Consider the following 19,584-nt stretch of genomic DNA (forward strand, 5'->3'; position numbering starts at 1 on the left):
CAACGTTAAAGTTTTCCGGACGGACGGACGGACGTCCGGACGGGGGGGGACGGACGTCCGGACGGGGGGGGACGGACGGACGGACGACTCGGGTGAGTACATAGACTCACTTTTGCTTCGCATGTGAGTCAAAAAGACATTCTGGAAAATGTTATTTGTAGGATTTAAATATATATATGAAAACATAATAAGGTCCCCATATCCACGTTCCCAAAAACCTTGTCTGAATATATAATATATATAATAAAAGTTTCTGGGAACACTAACTTTTTTTTTAATATTCAGGCATAACAGCATTCTTTCACATGTATTGTTTGCAAAACTTTTTTTAACTTCAAACTTGTAAGATTAAGGCCACAGTCTTCAGTTTTCTCTTTTATTGGTCCTTGTTTGAGCAGTTCTTATGAAGCTGTGTTGTATTCAAATTGATAGTCGGTTGTGCAAATAGTATTTAACCATGTTTCTTATGCTGTGACAATTTGGGTGTGAATGTGAGTGTGGACGTGGATATATGATTTACTGCAACATTTAAAACAAAATCATGTGCTTTTGCATTTTGGAAATAAATTCTATTGATTGATTGATTGATTGATAGTTTGTCATTTGGTTTCGTACTAGTAAGGAAGTGTTCTTTTCAGCTGTGAGCTTATAAAGTTTATATTGATGCTTCAGACACTGCATAATCTTCTGAAGAACAGAGCGGGGGGGGGGGAGAGAGAGAGAGAGAGAGAGAGAGAGAGAGAGAGAGAGAGAGAGAGAGAGAGAGAGAGAGAGAGAGAGAGAGAGAGAGAGAGAGAGAGAGAGAGAGAGAGAGAGAGAGAGAGAGAGAGAGAGAGAGAGAGAGAGAGAGAGAGAGAGAGAGAGAGAGAGAGAGAGAGAGAGAGAGAGAGAGAGAGAGAGAGAGAGAGAGAGAGAGAGAGAGAGAGCAAGAACATATTTGCGGAAAAAAATAGCACACACACACACACAGAGAGCGAGAGCGAGAGCGAGAGAGAGAGCGAGAGAGAGAGAGAGAGAGAGCACAATACTCGCTTGCAGTCACTCCCTGTTTGCACAATACACACTGTTCATGAAGGTTTTAAACAGATACTGTTGTTTATTAGTCCAGCATCAACAACACAAACAATAACATAAGCAACTATTGTTTTAAAGAAAAAGACATACCTCGTCTTGCAAAAAGGTGGATTGTTACCGAAAATAAAATACAGTCATTTAAATCTACTGATAACTAAAAAGAACATTAAAGATAATACAGTCTTATGCATAGTCATTGAACCGAAAATTATTAACTTGTAATATGTTTGCAAAAAAATAATCGCACCCAAAAAACATGATTTTGAAGAAATATGATGTCACTAAGCATGATTAACCTTCGCCGACAGTCGCTAAAAACATTCTTCGCCGACCGTCGTCGAAGGACACATACTTTTAACACAGACAGCCATGCGTAGTCGGAGGACACATACTTCTCAAAGAAAAAAAAACGTGCTCAAGTAGAGAAAACAAGAACAAGAAAAAAAAGTACAGAAATCAGGCTTTTCATTGAATTAGATTATCAAACTAAATATATTTCCAATTTTGTACTTGCATTTATCTTTTTTCGTGTTGTGTAATTACGCACCAAGTTAATTCTTACCTGAAATAAACATTAATCACAACTCAGCTTTTATTTTGACATCGAAAATCGTTATTTCTTAAACACCATGAATCAAAGTCCATGGTAAAAGTGAAACAGGTGACTGAACCATGGGGAGGCAGAAAAAAAGAAATAAACAAGAAAAGGACCACGGGTCCTAAAATCACCCAACCGTATGTGTAGACGGATGGACACAGGCAGGGACGCTGACAAAAGTAACAGTCACCCCCCTTTCCTTTGGGTGGGTGACTAAAAATGACAATAGAGGCTCACCTAAAAATATGTTCTTATCCCATTGGGGCGCATGAGGTGACTAAGAACCCAAAATAAGAGATCCCCCCCCCCCACCTCCCAGGGCGGACCCTGGGAACAAAATTCAAAATCAAAAAAGCATTTCAATGGAAAAAAATAACCAAAATCAAATCTGATGATACATTTCATTACTTACTTACTTACTTACTGCCTTTCACGCCTGGTGGCGTGTAGGGCAGCGACAAAGGACCTCCACTTTTGTCTGTCTCTTGCAAGCCTTTCCAGGGTCGCCCATTTCATTACGCTAATAGGATAATTGCCTAACTCAGAGTTAGATAGTTTTGCGACAACGGTTCCATAATAACGCCAACAATTGTGTCAATCATCTGTAAAAAATTCCGAAAAGAAATTGCAAAGAGAAACTGTTGCTGATGCCATGTCAGCAAAATTGCCTAACTCATAAGTCAGTTATCTTAACAGCATACTCATGCTTTTCTGTCTATGCATGTGCATCCCATGGTAAACAAGATCAATAGTAATACATTCATGGAAGTGATTTGGATTAAAGTTCATTCTACTGAAGTACAGAACCCAAAGTTCAATGCAGAGGCTGTTGAACAAATCGCTTTTTCTCAAAACTTGCAAAAGTGAGTTAGGCAATTATCCCATTAGCGTGACGATTTGCAACATATTATATATATTATTAAACATTGCTTAACGTCCAGCTGACTACACAGAGCCGTCTCAAAACGCCCCACGCTGCAAACTAAAAAAACCTAAAAATTACCAATGAAGGTATGTCACCAGTCCTTCTGATAAACCATGTTTACAAGGACATATAATTGTGAGGCTCTGGAATTGATGAGGTACTTTCCCCTGTTTGTAAAAACCAGGTTTTAAAAAGAAAAGAGGATAAAATAATGTCCCCGAAGAACTGTGATCCTTGTATCTCTATCTACTCTGCTTCTTTGCAAGACAAGTTTATACACGATTAGCTGGGAACCTGCGTAAACACTGAGGTTTACTACGAGTTTAAGCAGAGCTTTAAGACATGTCATTTAAGCTATTTTTACACAGCAAAAGGCGGTAAAAATGTCACGTGGGATCATAATCACCACGTTTTCTGCATGCAATCATTTCTCCAATTAGCAATCTTCCCACTGTAACAGCAGCGACTAAAGGCACTTCACATCGCCTCCTTCCCTAGTTTTCAAACCAACATCACAGGGTACCAGACCGCAATTCCGAGAATATACCAGTACTGATTTATGACGTCTCAACATAATTGTCTTAGCAAGATTAAAGCAGAGTAGATAGAAATACAAGGATCCCAGTACTTCGTGGAAAATATTAAGTAAAAATGCAGATCCTTGTTCATCAAGACCGAGGGTCATACAGCAAGACCGAGGGTCATACAGCAAGATCCAGGGTCATACAGCAAGACCGAAGGTCATACAGCAAGACCCAGGGTCATACAGCAAGACCCAGGATCATACAGCAAAACCGAGGGTCGTACAGCAAGACCCAGGGTCGTACAGCAAGACCCAGGGTCGTACAGCAAAACCCAGGGTCGTACAGCAAGACCCAGGGTCGTACACCAAGACCCAGGCTCGTACAGCAAGAGCCAGGGTCTTACAGCAAGACACAGGGTCATACAGCAAGACACAGGGTCATACAGCAAGACACAGGGTCATACAGCAAGAGCCAGGGTCATACAGCAAGACCCAGGGTCCTACAGCAAGACACAGGGTCCTACAGCAAGACACAGGGTCCTACAGCAAGAGCCAGGGTCCTACAGCAAGAGCCAGGGTCATACAGCAAGACCCAGGGTCCTACAGCAAGACACAGGGTCATACAGCAAGAGCCAGGGTCCTACAGCAAGACACAGGGTCCTACAGCAAGACACAGGGTCCTACAGCAAGGCACAGGGTCCTACAGCAAGACACAGGGTCCTACAGCAAGAGCCAGGGTCCTACAGCAAGAGCCAGGGTCCTACAGCAAGACACAGGGTCCTACAGCAAGACACAGGGTCCTACAGCAAGACACAGGGTCCTACAGCAAGACACAGGGTCCTACAGCAAGAGCCAGGGTCCTACAGCAAGAGCCAGGGTCCTACAGCAAGAGCCAGGGTCCTACAGCAAGACACAGGGTCCAACAGCAAGAGCCAGGGTCCTACAGCAAGACACAGGGTCCTACAGCAAGACACAGGGTCCTACAGCAAGACACAGGGTCCTACAGCAAGACCCAGGGTCCTACAGCAAGACCCAGGGTCCTACAGCAAGACCCAGGGTCCTACAGCAAGACCCAGGGTCGTACAGCAAGAGCCAGGGTCGTACAGCAAGACCCAGGGTCCTACAGCAAGACCCAGGGTCCTACAGCAAGAGCCAGGGTCGTACAGCAAGAGCCAGGGTCGTACAGCAAGATACAGGGTCGTACAGCAAGACACAGGGTCGTACAGCAAGACACAGGGTCCTACAGCAAGACACAGGGTCCTACAGCAAGACACAGGGTCCTACAGCAAGAGCCAGGGTCCTACAGCAAGAGCCAGGGTCGTACAGCAAGAGCCAGGGTCCTACAGCAAGACACAGGGTCCTACAGCAAGACACAGGGTCCTACAGCAAGACACAGGGTCATACAGCAAGACACAGGGTCCTACAGCAAGAGCCAGGGTCCTACAGCAAGAGCCAGGGTCCTACAGCAAGACACAGGGTCCTACAGCAAGAGCCAGGGTCCTACAGCAAGACACAGGGTCATACAGCAAGACACAGGGTCATACAGCAAGACACAGGGTCATACAGCAAGACACAGGGTCATACAGCAAGACACAGGGTCCTACAGCAAGACACAGGGTCCTACAGCAAGACCCAGGGTCCTACAGCAAGACACAGGGTTCTACAGCAAGACACAGGGTCCTACAGCAAGACACAGGGTCCTACAGCAAGAGCCAGGGTCCTACAGTAAGAGCCAGGGTCCTACAGCAAGAGCCAGGGTCCTACAGCAAGAGCCAGGGTCCTACAGCAAGACACAGGGTCCTACAGCAAGACACAGGGTCCTACAGCAAGAGCCAGGGTCCTACAGCAAGAGCCAGGGTCCTACAGCAAGAGCCATTGTCCTACAGCAGACTGCAAAGAGCCTATTAAGGGCCCACACAAACTTTAACTTGTCACAACAAGTTATAAATCACAAGTTGAAAAAGAACTATGTACACATTAAAAATCTTGGCATTATTAATTGTTTTGTCGTTTAAGCTATTTTTACACAATGAAAGGCGGTAAAAATGTCACGTGGGATCATAATCACCACGTTTTCTGCATGCAATCATTTCTCCAATTAGCAATCTTCCCACTGTGACAGCAGCGACTAAAGGCACTTCACATCGCCTCCTTCCCTAGTTTTCAAACTGATATCACAGGGTACCAGACCGCAATTCCGAGAATATACCAGTACTGATTTATGACGTCTCAACATAATTGTCTTAGCAAGATTAAAGCAGAGTAGATAGAAATACAAGGATCCCAGTACTTCGTGGAAAATATTGAGTAAAAATGCAGATCCTTGTTGATCAAGACCTAGGGTCATACAGCAAGACCGAGGGTCATACAGCAAGACCGAGGGTCATACAGCAATCCCCAGAGTCATGCATACATACATAACGCGTATAGCCCAGCGGACTGCAAAGAGTCTATTAAGGGCTTACACAAACTTTAACTTGTCACAACGAGTTATAAATCACAAGCTGAAAAGGAACTATGTACACATTAAAAATCTTGGCATTATTAATTGTTTTGTCATTAAACAAAGATCGACCGATCAAACACAGCAATAACACCTTCCTATTTCAAGTTTTACGAATCGTAGTCACACTCAATTCGTCAAAACTTTGAACATCGTGATTTGTATGTCGTACGTGACATGAAAACCCATGGTCATACAGCAAGACCCAGGGTCGTACAGCAAGATCCAGGGTCGTACAGCAAGACCCAGGGTCGTACAGCAAGACCCAGGGTCGTACAGCAAGACCCAGGGTCATACAGCAAGACCCAGGGTCGTACAACAAGACCCAGGGCCATGCATACATACATAACATATCGCGTATAGCCCAGCAGACTGCAAAGAGCCTATTTTTGTCTTGCTGTATGACTGGGAATTGCAGATATGTTCTTCAAAAGATTATGCCGTGTCTGAAGCATCAATATAAACGCTTATAGCTCACAGCTGAAAAGAACACTTCCTTACTAGTACGAAACCAAATGACAAACTATCAATTTGAATACAAAACAGCTTCATAAGAACTGCTCAAACAAGGGAAAGAGAAAACTGAAGACCGTGGCCTTAATCTTACAAGTTTGAAGTTAAAACAAGTTTTGCAAACAATACATGTGAAAGAATGTTGTTATGCCTGTGTCTGCAAGAACAGGCACTACTTCTTCTGATTCTAAGGAAACAAGCCAAAAGCTTTCTCATGAGGAGAGCAAAACAGGTCCTAGAAAAAGGAAGCTTGCCAGCCGTGTCTTACTCTCAGACTTTGAATCTGAGGAAACAAGCCAAAAGCTCTCTAATGAGGAGAGCAAAACAGGTCCTAGAAAAAGGAAGCTTGCCAGCCGTGTCTTACTCTCAGACTCTGAATCTGAGGAAACAAGCCAAAAGCTCTCTAATGAGGAGAGCAAAACAGGTCCTAGAAAAAGGAAGCTTGCCAGCCATGACTCTGATTCTGAGTACAGTGAGACAAAGCTAAACAGAGAAGAGATGAAAACATGTCGTCCTAAAAAAAGAAAGATTGGCCGCCATTTATCAACTTCTAAAGACAAAGGGACAAAGCTAACGAAGACCGGCTGGTCTAGTGCCGAAATACAAGCTTTGAAAGCTTGTTTTGGACATCTCTTACAAAGAGGCACCTACCCATCTGGAAAACAAATTCAAATTGCAATCAGTCAAAATGACTGTCTTAAAAATAGAACAACTTTGAATGTGCGATCAAAGCTACAGCACTTGATGAGACACTGGCAATAAGGGCAACCAGTTTGTCATTGCAGTTTTGCACTGTCCGACAGTGACAAACATAGGCGAAAACATTGTCTCCTGACATCTTGTCTCACAACTCCAGGTAGTTCATCATTATGATCGACAGTGACAAACATAGGCGAAAACATAATATCTGCTGACTGCAGATGTGTACAATGCGTATAATGTATGATGCGTGTACATATTCCTAATTCCAGTTCCGTTTCCTATGCATTACCAACCGGGTCAAAATTACCCCATGCTTTCAATGAAGCGGGTTAGGGGGAGTCTTATATTGGTTGGGACGAGAAAGAATTTACCTGATGCTCCCCAGCATGTCATAAGAGGCGACTAACGGTTCTGTTTCTCCTTTTACCCTTGTTAAGTGTTTCTTGTATAGAATATAGTCAATGTTTGTAAAGATTTTAGTCAAGCAGTATGTAAGAAATGTGAAGTCCTTTGTACTGGAAACTTGCATTCTCCCAGTAAGGTAATATATTGTACTACGTTGCAAGCCCCTGGAGCAATTTTTTTATTAGTGCTTTTGTGAACAAGAAACAATTAACAAGTGGCTCTATCCCATCTCCCCCCTTTCCCCTATCCCATAAAACAGCTTCATAAGAACTGCTCAAACAAGGACCAATAAAAGAGAAAACTGAAGACCGTGGCCTTAATCTTACAGGTTTGAAGTTAAAACAAGTTTTGCAAACAATACATGTGAAAGAATGTTGTTATGCCTGAATATTAAAAAAAAAAGTTAGTGTTCCCAGAAACTTTTATTATATATATTATATATTCAGACAAGCTTTTTGGGAACGTGGATATGGGGACCTTATTATGTTTTCATATATATATATTCAAATCCTACAAATAACATTTTCCAGAATGTCTTTTTATATTTGGGTACTAAGTCGACATATAAACCACAATGCCAAATTTCAACTTTCTGCAAGCAGTTGAAAACGAGTTCCCAAATAACCGGCTGGTGTCAGAGTTAGCTTCATAAGAACTGCTCAAACAAGGACCAATAAAAGAGAAAACTGAAGACCGTGGCCTTAATCTTACAAGTTTGAAGTTAAAACAAGTTTTGCAAGCAATACATGTGACAGAATGTTGTTATGCCTGAATATTAAAAAAAATTAGTTAGTGTTCCCAGAAACTTTTATTATATATATATAATAAAAGTTTCTGGGAACACTAACTTTTAAAAAAAATTAAATCGATCAACACACACACAAACAAACAAACATAACAACAATAAAATAAAAAAAAATAAAAAAAGGACATACATGTTCATGTCTTGTCGTTTTAAAAGTATAACTAAAAAAGAACTTATAACTAGATATTTAACAATGGTACATAGAACATTCAGAAAGTTGAAATTTCGCACTGTGGTTTATATGTCGACCTAGTACCCAAATATATATAGACATTCTGGAAAACGTTATTTGTTTAGGATTTAAATATATATGTGAAAACATGTATAATAAGGTCCCCATATCCACGTTCCCCATAATCCTAAACAAATAACGTTTTCCAGAATGTCTATATATATTTGGGTACTAGGTCGACATATAAACAACAATGCCAAATTTCAAGTTTCTGGGAACACTAACTAATTTTTTTTTAATATTCAGGCATAACAACATTCTTTCACATGTATTGTTTGCAAAACTTGTTTTAACTTCAAACTTGTAAGATTAAGGCCACGGTCTTCAGTTTTCTCTTTTATTGGTCCTTGTTTGAGCAGTTCTTATGAAGCTGTGTTGTATTCAAATTGATAGTTTGTCATTTGGTTTCGTACTTCTGTAGTAAGGAAGTGTTCTTTTCAGCTGTGAGCTATAAGCGTTTATATTGATGCTTCAGACACGGCATAATCTTTTGAAGAACATATCTGCAATTCCCAGTCATACAGCAAGACAAAAATAGGCTCTTTGCAGTCTGCGAGCAAGTTGTCTCAATCTCTGTGCTATGTAATTTTTTCTAGCTGGTCCATATTTCTTCAGTAAGCTTTCGCCAAAAAGCAACAACATGCTGTCTTTGCCCACAACTTCAGCTAGTCCATCTTAAAACCGTGTCTTCATTTAGTGCTGAAGCTTTGCTCGCACATTCATACATGTTCTATTGTTGAGACAAGTATTTTGGTTAATTGCGGCTTGAATTATCTTTCCTGACGGATACATGCCTTTTTGAAGGAGATGCCCAAAACCATTTATTAAAGTTTGTATTTCAGCATGAGACCAGCTTGAATTTACGCTTGTCTTCATGATCTTTGTCGACCTCTGCCTTTAATTAGGTAATAAACAATACATGTTATTAGTAGTAGCAAAAGTATTTAGATATTATAAGAGTATGTCCACTAGAACCCGACATGTAGCATCTATATATAAATACAATTTAAATAATATTGAGGCGGTTTCTGCGACTTCCATTACTCGCGCAGAAGCGTCTGATTGGAGAAACTAGAGGTCAAAGTATGTACCAAAATGTTGCTAACTTGACGTTGAGCAATGTAAAATAATATTTTTTTTTTAAACAAACTTTGAACTCGAATTTCTCCAATCAGAAGATTCTGCACGAGTAATGAAAGTCGCAGAAACCGTCACATATGATGGTGGCGGTATAAACATACCAAGCGGTTCTGCATGTGTGCGACATGTGTAGTCGCAATCCTTGACGGAGGAGTCATCGCTCCCCAAATCACCCACGATGCCGGTGTTGTCATTGCCCAAATCACCCACGATGCCGGTGTCGTCATTGCCCAAATCAGCCACGATGCCGGTGTCGTCATTTCCCAAATCAGCCACGAATTGCCCAAATCACCCACGATGCCGGTGTCGTCATTGCCCAAATCACCCACGATGCCAGTGTCGTCATTGCCCAAATCACCCACGATGCCAGTGTCGTCATTGAATCACCCACGATGCCAGTGTCGTCATTGCCCAAATCACCCACGATGCCGGTGTTGTCATTGCCCAAATCACCATGACCAACTGAAACAAAGATTAGTTTAAAATTATAGAATCTTTGCTTATTGTTGATTTATAACACCGACACAAGACAGACGATGGACCTTCTTGACTGTCACGACCTCAAACAGCATGTAGACGCTCCCACACGCAAAACACACATCATTGACTGGATTGTCACCCACGAGTCCACTGACCTGGTGTACGACATCCTGCTGAATGACTACCTCAGATCCGATCATTCTGCAGTTTTGTTCTCTCTTAAGATGGCCAAACCATCCAAACAGAAAAAGCGCGTAGTCCGCCGTAACCTCAAAGAAGTTAACACTGACACATTTCGCGCAGAAGCAGCCCGCCGACTGCTTGATCCTCCGGTATCCTCAGACCCTGTACGTCATTACGACTCCACTCTCAGCACACTTCTTGACGAACATGCACCCGCAAAAACCAAACTCATCGTAGATTGGCCTTCTGCACCCTCGATCACAGCTGAAGTTAAGTATACAAAACAGTTGCGTCGCCGAGCAGAGAGGAAGTTGCGAACCTCAAAGCTGGTAGTTGACAGACAGATTTACAACAAGCAAATGGAACATGCTCAGACACTCATCGCAGACGCCAAACAATCGCACTACAGCACCAAAATCTGTGAAACAACCCCTGCCAAAACACTCTTCTCCACAGTGAATGACCTTCTTGGCTGCTCTTCTGCTTCTCCCTTGCCCAACAACATCGACCCCTCCAAACTGTCGCAAGCTTTCTCTGATTACTTCCATAACAAGATCCAAACCATCCGTGACAAACTAGACAAAATCCCACACCAAAACTCTGAAACTCCTCCTGCATTTACAGGCACTCCCTTCACACACTTTCAGCCTCTCACTCTCACTGACCTGGAGAAAGTCCTCAAAGAAATGACCTTGAAAACCTGTGACCTTGACCCTCTTCCCACACAACTCTACTCTGACTGTCTTCCTGAACTCCTCCCTTCTATTCTCAAAATCATCAACACTTCTCTGCAAACAGGCACTGTCCCCAACTCCTTTAAGACTGCTATTGTCAAACATCTACTGAAGAAACCATCGCTCGACCCAAACACTCTCAGCAACTACCGCCCTGTCTCAAACCTTTCCTTCATCTCCAAACTCCTTGAAAGAGTCGTCCTGAAACAACTCAACTCTCACCTTCTTTGCAACAATCTTCTCTCTCCGCTTCAATTTGCCTATCGTCCTCACCACTCCACCGAAACTGCCCTTCTCAAAATCACTAATGATCTCCTCCTTGCCACTGACCAAGCTGAAATCTCTGCCGTCGCTCTACTTGATCTATCAGCGGCCTTTGACACAGTCGACCACAACATCCTCCTTCAACGCCTTCAGCACACCTTTGGTATCCATAGCACAGCTCTTTCTTGGTTCTCTTCTTATTTCACCGACCGCTACCAGACTGTTTCGATTGACAAACTGAACTCTGACCCCATCAGGCTTGAGTGCGGAGTCCCTCAGAGCTCAGTCCTTGGGCCTGTACTATTTACTCTCTACACTCAACCTCTCGACCACATCCTTGACCGACACAACGTTCTCCACCACTCTTTTGTCGACGACTCTCAACTTCACAACAGCTCTTCCCCTGACCAGTCTGAATCTCTTCTTTCCTCTATCTCTGACACTATCACTGACGTGCAGAATTGGATGACAGAAAACAAACTTCAGCTCAATAGCAACAAAACTGAAGCTATCCTAATAGGCACTACATCCAAACTCTCCAAAGCCACTTCCGACTCTCTTCAACTCTCTGACTCTTCTGTCCCTCTGTCTTCTGCTGTCAAAAACCTCGGAGTCACTCTAGACAACACCCTTTCCATGAAACAACACATCTCTTCTGTCTCTCGCACCTGCTACTTCCAACTCCGCCGCATCGCCACTATCCGCAAGTACCTCACCACAGATGCTACCGCCAAACTGGTCACTTCCACCATTCTCTCACGTCTTGACTATTGTAACTCTCTCTTGGCGGGTCTTCCCTCTTCTTCTATCTCTCGTCTCCAACGCATTCAAAATAGCTCTGCCCGTCTTGCCTTACGAAAGAAAAAGGGAGATCATATCACCCCCCTCCTAAATCAGCTCCACTGGTTGCCCGTTCCTGCCCGTATCACATACAAAATCAACACTCTCACCTACAAATGCCTCCATGGTCTCGCCCCTGCCTATCTCTCCGACTCTCTCTCTCTCTCTATGTCCCTTCACGAGCACTCAGATCATCTGCCGACTCCCTCAAGCTCAACATCCCCCACACCAAACTCAAAACAGCAGGTCAACGCTCATTTTCTTTCCAAGCACCTAGCCAATGGAACACACTACCTCTCCCCCTCCGTCAACAACAGTCCCTCGAATCATTCAAATCTGCACTCAAGACATTCCTTTTTTCCACATAATCCATGCATTCTACACTGCCCACCCCATCCCACCTTGAATAACTGTACATATTTTAATGGTTGCTGGTGTGTGTGTGTTGGTGACTTTAAGTCTCCGTGTGTGTGAATGAGTGTATGTGCGCCTTGAGTCGCCTGTTGGTGAGATATGTGCGCGTTATAAATATTCGTATTATTATTATTATTTATGTCAAACACTCTACCGTACCTCGAAATGTTTTAGCTCTTTGCTCAAGTGCTATCATTATTATTATTAGCATTGCTTAACGTCTAGCCGACTACGGAGAGCCTTCTCAAGATATCCCCATGCTGCCAACTAAAAAACAACAAAAAACATCATTGGAGGTCTGTCACTAGCCCCGTAGATGAACCCGACATGTAGCATCTATATATAAATAAAATTTAAATAATATTGTGGCGGTTTCTGCGACTTCCATTACTCGTGCAGAAGCTTCTGATTGGAGAAACTACAGGTCAAAGTTTGTCCCAAAATGTTTTATTATTATTTCACGTTGCTTAACATCTAGCCTGTGTTGCTAACTGGATGTTGAGCAATGTGAAATAATAATAAGAACATTTGGGAACAAGCTTTGACCTCGAGTTTCTCCAATCAGAAGTTCTGCACGAGTAGTGGAAGTCTCAGAAACCGTCACTTATGATGGTGGCGGTATAAACATACCAAGCGGTTCTGCATGTGTGCTCGTCACGTCGCAATCCTTGACGGAGGGGTCATCGCTGCCCAAATCACCCACGATGCCGGTGTTGTCATTGCCCAAATCACCATGACCAACTGAAACAAAGATTAGTTTAAAATTATAGAATCTTTGCTAATTATTGATTTATGTCACTCTATCGTAAATAAGAACAAAACGTCCCAGTCTCTAGGCTGGGGGAGGATGGAATCTGTGGCATCCCGGAGGCCGTCATTGCCCCCACGACTTCAAAGAGAGAGAGAGAGAGAGAGAGAGAGAGAGAGAGAGAGAGAGAGAGAGAGAGAGAGAGAGAGAGACTTCAAAGAGAGAGAGAGAGAGAGAGAGAGAGAGAGAGAGAGAGAGAGAGAGAGAGAGAGAGAGAGAGAGAGAGAGAGAGAGAGAGAGAGAGAGAGAGAGAGAGAGAGAACCAACGTATGGTTCCTGATGGCTTTCTTGCCTGAAGAGTGAAGTCAGGTGTATGTAATTTCATCGTTGCATGCACAACAGAAACTTCTTAATCATAAACTCCATTATCTTTTTTGAGAATCTAACTCCTTCATCCACTTCCAAGACCATTTATTTGGATGTTTTGCCTCACTTGGCAACTTGTCGTCAAGCTGATTTGCACATGGGTCTCCATTCTTGAAAAAATCCACGCTTTCACTTATCGTGGTGGCCATTTTGAATGTAAAACAGGAAGTGACCACAAAGGGAAGCAAAGACTTGTGGGAGAAAAAGTGAATCTTTTTGAGACAAGTGAGGCCCTGATAAGGATGTTTAGGGAAAATGTAACTTTTGAAAACATAGGTAAATGTAAACATCCTTGTCAGGGCCTCACTTGTCTCAAAAAGATTGCAAGCGCTTACGCTCTGCAACGCTGGGCTGTTTGACGAAATTATATTTATTATATCGCGCATGCACAAGATGTTTGAAAATGCGGGAATTGGTATTTCTTTGCGTGAAAAGGCGCGCATCCAAATTTTATTTTTGCGGGATTTCTTTCATATTTGCGGGAATGCGCGGTCTAGAATCGACACTGCGACAGATCAAAACGTGTCAGAAGGTTTTTGCCAGAATGGAAGGACGAATTTCCTTGGTTAGATTTCGACAGTGGAGTGTGCGTGAGCGCAACTCCATGACTGTGTGTAGGGGTGGGGACGAGTTTTTGCATTCAGATTGTGGGTAACCTGATTTTTGTGCGGGTAAGTTAAAAATGACATGTTACATACCCGGGGAAAGCTGAATTGACAAAAATGTGGCCACCCCTGCGTCCCGTGACAGTAAGGTGGGTTCGTATCATGAAGGAGTTAACAAAAGTGACATTTAGCCCTAATGACAGTGAGGGGCGACATTTGTATTATAGCCTACAACAATACAAATGTCGCCCCTCACTGTCATCAAAGGGTACGAGTCGTGCATCCCTCTCATTACTAGTACTATTGATTGCCAGCACTAAGAAAACTATTAGGAAAGGGTGTATTTTTCAAATAAGTCCAGAGGCTATTTAATTTAGTAGCAATGGACTTCAGACTTTTTATGGAAGAGAACAAATTCCAAAATGATAGGTTTTAAATCGTTTTAAGTAGGGCTAGGCGAGGCGCTCTCTTGCCAACATTGCGTCATAATCTGAAAGGTTCCGCGACGCAATATTCCTGATCCTGATACTTAGCTGCGTCGATATCATCGGAAAATGCACTTTCCAAACCTACTTGTGATATAGACTGCGCACATTTCTTTGCAACCAAACAGCGCCGAAACTCAATTATGTAAGACAGATCTCTTACTTTATCAACATCAGTGGTTGTCTATTGACAACTTGATGCGGCATGCGTGTTCAGATTGTTACGCGAAGCTGTGGTTCACTCTCCCATCTCTGTCAAAATGGCGGAAGGCCGAATCAAGCCACCAGCCACACGTCACTTCCGGAGAGGGACATTATTTTCTTTCGTTTTCTCCCGAGCTTTTGAGAATACGGGTTAGAAAAGTGAGTCATTATCTTCACTGGAACATATTGAATACGAACTCTAGCGCATAAGTCATTAAATTGAAAGAAGAAAGAGAAACAAATGGTTATTTCAGTATTTTTTTTTACCATGGAGACAGCCTTTAAACTTACCACAGATATGTCGTCAGGACATGAATCCAGCCAATGTGTGACTTTCGTGGTCTCGTATACACATGGAATTGCGAAGTTCTGAAGACATGGGCTTGTGAAGTTGTGTTGAAGTGGACTTGGACGGGATTTGTCGTGTTCTGTAGACCCAAAACACTGATTTGTACATTCATGTGTTGGAAAACACAGGATTTCCATTTCGTAAAGTTTCAATCAAGCCGCCATTCGTGTTTCAATTTTCAGCTACTTGAATCTAGTTTTGCCTTTCCATATTTGGCTAATCATTATGAGCTATTAAAGGGGCACGCCATAGCTATAGTTCGGACAATTTGCATCGAGTCTATCAGAATCCTCACCTTCCAAACTGTAATATTCCCACGTTCCACATCCACAAACCCTGCATAGCTACAGAAAGCAGAAATGTTTGAAGAACTAAATCCTTGCGCGCATTTATGTGTAGTGGAAGTGAGTGACAAGCCAGAGCTACGCTTCACTCACAACCCAATTTGGCAACCGTCAGTTTAAAGCAATTTAATTGCAGATAAATGTCAGTTATAACCCTCTATTTCTGATCAGGTCTCCATGCAATCACTTTTTGTTCTTCCAGTCTATTTAGATAGCTGGGATAATATTGCAGAGGGACCTCCTCATGAATATTTCATCTACATCAGTGTTGCTGCCAGCGTTAGAGGACAATAGGTCATTTCAAGGACCTGACCGTAAGAAATCAATAGGTCCAAATGTCCTGGCTTTAAAAAAGTAATAGGTCTTACCGTCTACAATTGACCGCGGCACCCTTGTTAATTTTAAAGTAAATCACAAATTTGTGTCAGCACACACACATGTGTGTGTGTTTGTGTGTGAGTGTGGGAGGGGAAAGAGAGAGAGAGGGAGCTGATTTTCCACAATAAGTTATAACGTGACTTCAAATTAATTTTGCCATTTAATGACAATAAACGTTCAACTTTGGCAATTGCCAGAAACTTAAACTGCCAACCGTCAGAATCAACCAGGTAAACATGGTTAGATCACGCCACCTATTTGTCAAATATGATATGAACTTAAAATAAATGGGAAAAAATGACTAGAATATTCAAGGACTCCTGAAACAAAAAGGTAACATTTGAAACACTAGCTGTGTTGGTCCTAGAGTACAGTGTCACTGCCATTCCTAGGTACTGGTGGATTTTCAGAGAACAGCCTCCTGGAACAGAGAGTGGAGTGTACACTAGTACGACCTCATCTAGAATACGGCAATCCTGCCTGGTTTCCGAGACTAGTACGCCAATCAACATCAATCGCAAGAGTCCAAAGAAGAGCTACTAAACTGATTTACGAAATAAAAGACTACACATATGAAGAGAGACTAAGATACTTGACTTTGCCTACACTAAAGGCAAGAAGAAAGAGAGGGGACCTAATACAAGCGTATATATATATAATATTTAACGACATTGATGACACTAACAAAGATTTCTTTTTTAAATCACCGCAGACTAACATTGTTGTAACACGTAACAGTACTGACAAAATACAAAAAGAAAGACATGATAATAACAATACAAGAAAATTTGCTTTCAGCTATAGAGTTACAAATGACTGGAACAAACTAACAACTAACATTAAACGGGCTCCCAGTACAAATGCTTTCAAGAACCTCATTGACAAACACAACGCTGGACACGACAGTCGTTGCAATAGTCACTCCCGGTGCACTTCACTTCAGTGATTGCCTTCGAGGGCCGATTAGACAGCCATTGACCAGAACTATCAATTCACAGCGGAATTCCCACTCAGAAGAGACTCCTTCGATGCGAAGAAGCCCTCTCAAATCTTCAATGCCTAACTCAAATAAATAGATATAACACTGTTCTTATAAAGTGCGCTACATAAAATCTAAGGCTTACCTGTACGAGTGGTGTGCCTGATTGTACGAAAGGGAAAAAAATCCCATGCAGCGACCATGTTCATTGTTCAGATTTCTTGAAAAGGCCCGGATCGCTTATCGCTTACGCTCTAAACAATAATAAATATTTCACTGAGGTAAAGCAATTATTTCCAAATGTTCAGAAAATATAAGATAAACTTGTGAAATAAACCTGTAAAATAGTTATTTTACAGTTTTATTTTACACAGCAATGTTAAAAAAAAAAAGAGAGAGAGAGATAATTTTTTTTTTTTTTTAGTGTCGTAAGCACAAGAATGCTAAAAGCTCAGAAGAGATTGTTTGACGATGCAGAGATCTGTAGCAAGGGAAGGGGGACAACCAAGTCAGAACTCAAATGCTTTTGGGAACACGAGTTAAAACCCCTCAATGGTCAAGCTGAACACGAAAATTACATTTTGAGGTTACCTTGGATATGAGAACATGCTAATGTTCCCATAACCACAGAATGTTCCCAGATCCACGCTCTCACACTTACAGATGTCCCCAGATCCAAGACATTTTAAAAGTATACGCGACCAGAACCCTATCATAATAGAAGCAGCCAAGTACTATTACCAGCAGTCGACACGCGATGATACATATGCATAATATGCCCTTTGACCTTTCCTTGGGAATATCCATTACTAAAAATAGAATACGGGATTGTGGGAAAACTGTTCAATGGCACTCATGCACTATATGCGATTTTCAATACACGATTCAAAATCTTTGGGATAAATAAAACATTTTTAAAAACACAAGTATATAGAGTTAAGAAAACAAGAAAAAGTTGAAAACCGTTTGGAATGAAGCAAATAAATAAAATACAAGAATTACGTGTTCAGAAAAAAATAAAAATAAAACTGCTTTCGAAGCGAATCGAACCCGGGACTACAAAAGTAAGGTCTAGCGCACCATCAATCGGGGACTCCACAGACTGAGCTATTTTGTAGAGATTTTAACTTCAAATATAACACTTGAGATCTCGAGCGTGGCGACGACTCAGTGACTCGAGTTTCCGAGTCTCTCCGTTCGTATTTCTGTACTGTTCTTCATATCTCACTGTTCGGGGCTAGTTCAGTAACTGACCCTACGCTCCCGGTCACTTCGTATAAGTTTGGAAAGCAATATCAAGTGGCGATAATTTCAAGCGAGACCGACATTATTGATACGAAATGCATTGACCAATCGCCGAAAGACGCATGAAAGGATATCCTAAAATCCTCTATTCTCGATGACATACTAATGAGTTAGTTCGGGAGAACGACGATCTACGGACGGTTTATCATGCAAGTGGTTAAAAACGGGCGTCGGTAGAGCCAATGAACAATGTTATCTACTTGTATTATTTCATCCACTTGTGACGCGACAGATTCCATGTGTATCCATGTTTGACAGGATCATCTTATTCTTGAGAAGAAAAAAATCCGCACGCCACGTTGGCGAAACCTGTGATATTGCACGTATTGGGAAATTTGAGACTGCGCTATTTTTATTTTGTTTCCACCACCACCGCGACCCATCTTTGTACGGGATTGTGGGACCTGGACGTATCATATTATAAACATAATATAACAAAAATAAACAATAATGTAGCGTGAGAGAATGCCATTAATCAATGCCATTGTGTGGGGGCAACTGGAAACAAAACCACTCACGTTTTTGTTAGCAACAATAAGATGAAATTGTACGTTATTTCCACGAAAAGCTTACACTTTTACGCTGTTCTCAGGTGGCTTGGCTTGAATTAGCTCACACACGCAACTTCCACCAACATGCACGGAATTGCATTTTGCAATTTGCAACGGCTCTTCAATTTCAGTTGCCGCTCTGCACATCTATCTGAGCTAGATGCAGGCTCAATTGATCACGCGCGTGGGAATGCGAGGTGTTGGATTTTCATGTATTGAAGGAATCTATGCACAAGTGGCCCATGAAAAGCTTGGGCAAATATGCACCAATGAGCAGTTCTCCCTAATTTGCGCAAAATGCAATTTTCCCTTGGCAATGAAGGCTTTGCCACATAAATTGCTCTCTCTCTCTCTCTCTCTCTCTCTCTCTCTCTCTCTCTCTCTCTCTCTCTCTCTCTCTCTCTCTCTCTTCTAGCTCTCTCTCTCTCTCTCTCGCTCTCTCCACCCCTCTCTCTCTCTCTCTCTCTCTCTCTCTCTCTCTCTCGCTCTCTCCCCCCTTCCTCTCTCTCTCGCTCTCTCCCCTCTCTCTCTCTCTCTCTCTCTCTCTCTCTCCCCCCTCTCTCTCTCTCTCTCTCTCTCGCTCTCTCCCCCCTCTCTCTCTCTCTCTCTCTCTCTCTCTCCCTCTCTCTCTCTCTCTCTCTCTTTCTCTCCCTATCTTCTTTTTCTCTCTCTCGTCTCAATTTATATTGCATTTATGTCTCATGTTCTTCCTCTTTTAAAGCTCAGAGCCGAATAACTATGACAGCAATAATTGTCATATTTTAGCTTGCGTCGCTATTTACAAACGATATAACAGCAAATCCAGTCAGCAATTAATGCATACGACGTTCATGAAAGTGTAGTTTAACACACACAAGAATAAGAAGAATTGCCAG

General features: G+C 42.3%; 1 long non-coding RNA gene across 1 annotated transcript; it reads right to left on the reverse strand.

The window, feature by feature from the left end:
* Positions 1–8,674: 8,674 nt before the first annotated feature.
* On the reverse strand, positions 8,675–17,542 carry LOC138976724 (uncharacterized). Its single transcript, XR_011459129.1, has 4 exons — positions 16,999–17,542; positions 15,095–15,231; positions 12,966–13,076; positions 8,675–9,882 (listed from the first exon to the last, which is right to left on the reverse strand). It is a non-coding gene; the product is annotated as an uncharacterized lncRNA (long non-coding RNA).
* Between the last annotated feature and the right edge of the window lie 2,042 nt (positions 17,543–19,584).

The sequence above is a fragment of the Littorina saxatilis genome, linkage group LG1, assembly GCF_037325665.1.
Source record: "Littorina saxatilis isolate snail1 linkage group LG1, US_GU_Lsax_2.0, whole genome shotgun sequence".
Classification (NCBI taxonomy): domain Eukaryota; kingdom Metazoa; phylum Mollusca; class Gastropoda; order Littorinimorpha; family Littorinidae; genus Littorina; species Littorina saxatilis.